Raw genomic sequence first — 7,850 nt, 5'->3', positions numbered from 1 at the left:
TCAAAGGAATGTGAGGAGGTTCCATGGTACATTTTCCTTTCTGAACCAACCAGTGACATGGGTATGAGAAAGGGACCTTTAATGACAATGGACATTTCACGGCATCAGAGGCCAAAGGCACTGCATCTTGATCAGCTTGCTCTGGTACCTGCCCAGCTCCCCCTGTCAGATTCTGCAAAGGGAATTCCTGTATTTTGTTCTAAAATAAGCCGAAGCAGCAGCCCACTGCCTGAGGGGGTTCACCACCCCCTCACTGTGACCCTCTACTGGTAGGCAGCCCTACCAACCTTCAAACCCCTCTCATAAATCCACACACAGTTTTGCCCATTCCACACACAAAATCACGTCCAGATGTCTGCACACAGGACCACGGTGCAAATTCTTTTTAGTCACGCTATGTAAAGTCGCACTTCTCTCTGGAGGTAGAATATAGTGTAGAATATATGTCCTGGGAAATAGGAGACATCAATGCATGTTTGCTAAGGTGGTGAAACATTAAAGTGAATGAGTTTGCAATCTTTTCAACTCAACCTCAAACGTGAGGAATCATATGAGATAAGTGGTAGAGGATAAATGGATAGCACTGTCTACCTCTCATGTATGTGAACTTCAATTTCCTTCTTCCAGCACCTGTCAAGTTCTGATATATGCTGGACAATTTTTCTACCCTTAAAGGCCATAATTTCCAGCTTTATAGGACAAATGGCATATAGATAAAAAATTATGAAACAATTTATTAAATAGAGTTCAGAGTGCAATAAAATGATGAGGAAGGAGTCATTAATTCCCCAGGGGGTTAGGAGGACTTCACCAGGCATGAGATACTATCACCGGGTCTCTACATTTAGGGTGGGGAAGTTGGTGGGGAAGGGCAGACATTCTAGGCAAAGGCGAGAGAACATATAAAGTGGCATGAAACAAGCACCAGAGGCCTGCCATGGAGTGGTGGGAAGGGGCGGTGGCTCACAGAAAATGAGCCTGGAAAGAAAGGAGGTAGGACCATGAGACCATGTTCTGAAGGACTGGTGTCCCTGCTAAGGGCTTGGGACTTGCTGTGAAGGTAAATGGGAGCCACCGAAGTATTTTCAGCAAACAGTTAAATGGACACAGTCATGCTTTAGAACCATAGCATGGCGGCACTGAGCATGTTTCAGAGCCTTTGCAGGGTGGCATTCAGAAGATGGGTTTGAATGAGACAGTAAGAGAAAGGGGAAAGAAGAGAGATTGAGGGAGGAAGGGAGAAAGGGAGGGAGGGAAAGGAAAGAGAGAAACCAGTGAAAGGCTGTTACAAAATATCAGGCATAAAACGTTGAGGACCTAAACTAGAGGCAAATGAGAGATAGGAATGGTAAGAAGATACATTTTTAAAAACGAGAAGACATATTCAGCAGAACTTGGGAACTCATTGCACATGACGGGGCAGAGATGCCCACGGGCACAGAAGGAAGAATTAAGTATTTAGGATTGCTCTCTGGTAACCAGCTTAGATGACACAGTGTGTGGGGCAGCAGCTAAGAGTACCAAGATGGGAAAAGGAGCAAGTTTGGATTGAGGGGAAGAGTGGGAAATAAGGAATGCAGATTTGAATAAGCAGAGCTAAGCTGCGTGAGTGACGGCCAATGGAGTTGTCCAGTTAAGCTCAGGAATGAGATGCGGGGTCCCCAAACTACAGGACCGGATCCCCGGGCTGGCTGTGGAGGTTTGTTGTGGATACCGGCAGGTAGAAGGCAATTGAAGGCACCTCAGTAGGGAAGTCGCACCCGAATGTCATTTCCCTGTGTTCAGTCTCTTTCTTATTCAAAACTTCCTGTACTCAATTTAAAGTTGTCTTAAGACACTCATAAATCTTTTAAATCTTCATTTAATCCTTCTTTATAGGGAAGAGTCCAAAATCCATGTGCTGGCCTTTAGGGATCTTTTAGTCTTTGGCCCTAGGTGGCCTCCTATCTTCCCTTACAAATACCTGTACCAGCAGTTCTCAAAGAGTTACCTGTGGAACCCTGGCGGTACCCCACACTCTTTTAGATATCTGTGAGGTCAAATCGTGAATGTCCATTTGAAGTGCGTATTGGGTTGAAGGATTCAGCTAGAGAAGCAGAACCAGTAACGTACATATGTGTGTGTATATGTATGTATAAGTGTATATATGTACATATACACGCACACACACACTCATATGTGATTCATGAAATGACTTTAGTGTAGAATGGGCTGGCTAAGCAGCCTGTAACAGGCTGTGCTCACTCTGAGCCTGAAGCCCCCAGCAGGCTGCTGGGAAGAAAGATCAGAAGCAGCTGGAACCCGCAGGCTGGAAGGAGGGCAGACTCTAACCTGTGTCTGTGCTGGTCACCGCCGATCTTGTTGGCAAGGGTGTCCTGCGGAAACTGGGCCCCTTCCTCAGGGAGCAACACATACGTTGGCCCAGGAGTCGGAGGAACTGAGGAGGGTCTGGAGGAGGGTCCTCCGTTCCTAGCGTTTGTCCGAGCAGCTGGGGGAGAGTGTGTGTGCTACAAAATGGCTGTTGTCTCCCTTCCGCCTTTGCCCTCCCTTCCTTGAGAAAATGTCCCTTACAGCCCACCCTTCATGGAAATATATCAGAACAGGAATTCCGGGGCATGGAGTTTAGCCTGACCAAAGTGATGCGTCGCAAACCCATCACGACTTAATGGACCAATTGATTTTCAACAGAATATGGTTTTCAATGGCACATGGCAACTAATTTTGAAGAATCTACCACTTGGCAATTTTTGGCATAGAATCAAAGAACAATATCCACTATTATCCAACAAAGCTGCTAATACACTCCTCTCCTTACCAATTATCTGTGTGAGGCTTGGCTTCCTTCATATTCTTAAACCAAAAATACCTGTTGCCACAGATTTGGAAAGCAGAAGCAGGTACGAGAACCCAGCTCTCTTCTGTTAAGCCAGACATTAAAGAGATTTGCAAAAATGTAAAATATGACACTCTCCTTATTACATTTCTTGTCATTTTAGAAAATATGGTTATTTTTCATAAAAAGTAATGTGTTAACAAGTAATGGCTTTATCATTGTGATTTCAAAATGACTTAATACAGACTTTTAAATTTCTCAGTTTTAATTTCTAATACAGTAAATATGGATAATATAACCCACATGAACAAAAGGCCTTGGGAACCTTAATAATTTTTAGTGGTTTCAAGAAGTCCTGAGACCAAAATGTCTGAGCACTACCACCCTACATGACAGAGGAAGGTGTCAGTTCTGATCTCTTAAGTCGAGCCAGGCAGGTTCCTCCCTCGGTCTTGCTCCCTGGCTGCCCAGAATGTTCTCCTCTCCCCTCGCACCACTGAACTCCTTGGAATTCTCCAGGGTTCAGCTTAAGTCATTAACCCCAGGAAGCCTTGTTTATTCTGCCCTGAAGAAGAATCCTCCATTCCTTCCTTAGGGCCTTCGTTCCTCCTAGTGACACCTTCTTCACCTTGGACCTTGCCTCACCTTATGGAATTTATCCCCGCAACTGGAACATGTTATAACCCCTCAGAGCACTCGGCTTTGCTGCCTCGTTGGAGTCAGTCCCCAGGGGTGTGTTAATTGAGTAACTGGACCAGTCAGCACCAGGCACTCAAATTTGTCCTAAAGGCCAAGACATACAGCAGATCTTGATTAAAAAAAGAAAAAAAAAATAGAAAGGAAGAGGATGCTGTTCATAATCCAGGCTGATGTATTTAACTCCCAGAGAAGCAGCCCCAGAACATTCACTTATTCTGAAATGAAACACACACATAAAGTAAGATGTTCTTTTGAAAAAATTTAGCAGTTCCATCTGACTTTGGGTCACAAAATTTGAATTTGAGTATTTTCAAAGGAATAGTTTCTCCTGTTCAGTAATATTTAGAGTGAGCGATACTTGACTAAATATAGTTCACTTCACAAATACAGTTTGCAGTCAGAATGTGAGCTGTGTGACACTGGTTGGAGGCAGAAGATCTCTTAGCAGTAGAAAGGTTGGGGGTTTGAGGAGGCCGTGTCTGAGCTAGATTCCTCCTCCCACCACGAACCAGTGTGTAAGCTTGGGCACACTGTCTGGATTCAGGCTTCCTCATCTGTGAAATGTAAGAAATAATATCCCCCTCGCAGGGCAGTTGGAACAACTTAGTGAAGTGTTGCCTGGGCCTGGCACGTGGGCGGTGCTGAAAGCACGCTTGTGGCCTGGCTTCCCTCTCTTGCGTCTGTTCCCCGACCTTCGTGCTTAAAGCAAGGTCTCTATGTGGATTCAGCATTGTAATTTTGTTTAGATCATCTCCTGACAAATCCAAAAAAGGTATAATAAAATTATTTAAGAATCTGGATAATTAGTCCAAAATAATGAGATTGTACAAGATTAAAAAAAAAAAAACCTTTAAAAATTGACTTTGGTTCTCCTTTTATATTATTAATAATATATATGTGTAGACATATACATATATATATACATTTTGCTTTTTGAGACAGGGTTTCACTCTTGTCACCCAGCCTAGAGTGCAGTAGCATGATCATAGCCCACTACAACCTCAAACTCCTGGGCTCAAGGGATCCTTCTACCTTAGCCTCCAGAGTAGCTGGGACTACAGATGTGAGCCACTGTGCCTGGCCTATACTGTTATTTAAGGTTTAACTATTTCCACATCTTACATGGAGTCTTTTCCAATTGCCCTGACCTAAATGTTCTTTTTTTCCCCTGAGGCTCTAAAACATGTATAATCTTCATCGTATAATTTAGTCCTTAGTGATATATGGTCATACTGTTAATCAAGATTCCTCAACTAAAGCATCAGAACTTAACATTTTGTGTGTCCCAGATGCTCTCTCCAGTAAAATGTGTGTGCACATGCAAAAGCACACGCACGCGCAGACCACACACACACACACAAGAGGTAGCATGTAATTGCAGAGGGTTCCAGGCAGTCTGACGCTGGCCGATGGGTATGCCTCGCCGCAGACCCAGGTCGTAAGCAGTGGGCAGGGGCAGCACAGGGAAGGAGGAGACAGGAATGGAAGGGAGTCGGCCAGAGCTCAGGTGACGGAAAGTGGTCCAAAGGAGGAACCACAGGGAGCAAAAAGAGGGAGTGAGTGGGAACGCAGATATGGAAGGAAAAGTACTGGAAATTCCTAATTTTCAGTCTTAGGAGTTTGAGGTTTAAACACCTTTGCTAAGGGGACCGCTCGGAGTCCTGGGTGAGCCATCAACCATCCGCCCATCCTGATTGCAGATATCTGTGAGTACCTAATATGTGCCCGGCTAGGTACAGCACTCTGGTTGATAGCACGATGAATAAAACATGACTTTAAACAGGACGAATAAAGCCAGACTTTAAGGAACAGAAAAGGAAAATACATAAACTGATCTTTCATTACGGAGAGCATTGCCGTATGACATACAAAATCTAAGTAAGGCAGTATCACATAGAAGTAACACACATAGAAGGGTTTATTTGAGAGCTGTGGGGTCCCGGATGGCTCTCAGCACCCTGCCTGGGCGCCTATGTGAGTTGTGGTGCCACCGGCTTCTCGGTGGCTGGAGGCCAGGAGCACACATTCAGTGGTGATGGACACCAGGGCCCGGGCAGGGTGGGGAAGGGCAGTTTGTTACATGCACAGTCCGTACAGACCAAGAAGGGGGGCCAAGGTGTGTTTCAGAGGAACATTGTTGTTAATAATAATAATTAATACTTGCTGAATGCTTCTAATGAGACAGGCACTTGTATATGTTTTCCTTAATATTCACAATAACCCTGCATCTTCCCAATGATAAATGTGAGGCTTTGAGGACATAAATTTCTTGCCACAAGTCCGGGTCATGCTGGAGCCTGTGTCCCAATCCCAGGGTCACTCCGATGGAAGGCAACTTTGACAGGGGCTGGGTGTGATGGCTTCTAGGCTAGGGCCTAGTGGAGCACACCACCACTTTCCAAGGGAATAGATCGTAGCTTTGATGGTATTTCCATGTGAAATTTGAAAGTTTTAGAAAGTTAGAAATTTAGAAAAATAAAAATCAAGTATTAAAAGAAAATTTCAACCAAAGAGTAAGCAATACTCTTGTCCCACATTCCGAGGCAGGGCTGCAGGAGTGCCCATCTCAGCCGAGTTAGAAATTCAAGGCCCCTCCATGGACAGAATGGTTTCTCCCCTCTTTACCTCAGCTAAGCCTCCTCCTGCCTCCCCCTGCCCTCCACGTCAGAGCGGGCTGCCTTCCCCTCAGGCAGGAAGTGAACATGAGCAATTCGCTCATGAGAGGCGCTTCTGGTGGAAAGGGTTACCTCTCTGCAGGCCTGCAAGAAAGGAAAGGGTGTTGTCACCATGACTGAAGAGGGCTCAAACTTTCTGAAGAACAACACCCTTCTTTCAGGAGCCGGAGACCCCAAGCACCTTGAAGGACAAACCATAAAGAATTCAAAGGAACTATGATCAAACCACAACCAACATGAACAACATCACTCCCCCACATTAGCTAACCTAACCTTTAAGCATAAGGGGGTAAGGGTTTTGCAAAGGTCCTGGTGGTTTGGAGAAATACCAGATGCTCTCGCCTCCGCGGTACCATGGAGTCCACACCTGCACTCTCGGGAGCCCTCCCCAGGGGCAGCCTAGCATCCAGCATGAGGCCCGGGCTGTCCAGCTGCTGTGGGAGGATGGTGTCAGCCTTCACAGACCTGGGACTCCAATCTGGGGCTCACCTTTGCTCCCATCCATTGTTCTTTAGAGCCCAGAACTGACTTCACTGCACTAACGGTCAGAGTCCCCCAGAGGAGCAGCATCCAGACCTCCTTGGGTTGTCGTGGAGCCCCATCCGTGTGCATGAAAGGAGTCAGCATGGGCTTATTTGGGTTATTTTACTCTCCTAGGGCCACAGAGAGGAGGGCGCTGGCTTCCTGGGCCTGGTAGCGACCCCAGGCACCGTCCACCGTGAACCGGCTTCGCTGCGCTCCTTCCACACGTGCTCCCTGGGCTCCTTGGCTGAGGTCCCCTGAGTTTCGGAAGGGTCCACATCATTTCCGGGCCCTCCCGGTGTGTGAACACTGCAGGGCTGTCCCTGTGTCATTCTCAGAGTCTCTCTGAAAACCCAGGCTCCTACTAACACCCTGTGTATATTTCAGTTGTTTGCATGTAAGGCTTACTCCAGAGAGATCCTTTTGTTTTTCTACTGGTAAAAGTCATTACTAAATAATTCTTGGAGAGATACAGGCCACTGATTTTCTTCTATTTGCATCATCACACTTCAACTTATGTTGAAAGCTGAGCCTTTGGTCCTCTTGTTTTAGAAGTATATTAATATTTCTGTGACCTTTACTGGATGGCAGTTGAGACATACTCTTTTAAATAGCAAAACCAAGAAAACCAATAACCTAAAACGCACATTTATGACCCTAGTTTGATAAGCAAATTAGGGAGATAAGTCTTTTCCTAAAGGAAAAATAAAGTCAAAAGGACTTGTAAAGTTAAAGTAAAATGAGGAATATATAGATATTCCAATATTTTGTAGACATGGATTCAGATACATCCTTTGATATGCTGTAGCACTTTATGCACCCTCAAACTCCATATTATGTCTAACATAATGTTCTTGCATTTTTAAGGATTACATATTTAGTCAGTATTTGGATGATAAAATCGAAGGCAAGAAAAGAAAGCTCTCTGTTCAGTGAGCACGGCGGCTGCACCTCCACAGAGCAGCAGCAAGCACTCGGCACCTTGTCTGTCTTCAGGCTGAATGTTTCTGTCTTTCCGTTAACATTGGTCCAAACTTTGTAGGGCCAAACTTGCTGACAGACCTGGATTCGATTTTGCAGCCACGAGCCTACATGCCAGGGGTCCAGATGATCAAGGGCGC

This window comes from Propithecus coquereli, unplaced genomic scaffold, assembly GCF_000956105.1.
Source record: "Propithecus coquereli isolate 6110/MARCELLA unplaced genomic scaffold, Pcoq_1.0 Scaffold336, whole genome shotgun sequence".
Taxonomy (NCBI): Eukaryota; Metazoa; Chordata; class Mammalia; order Primates; family Indriidae; genus Propithecus; species Propithecus coquereli.
The sequence above is the reverse complement of the archived record's forward strand: the minus strand, read 5'-3'. Positions refer to the sequence as shown.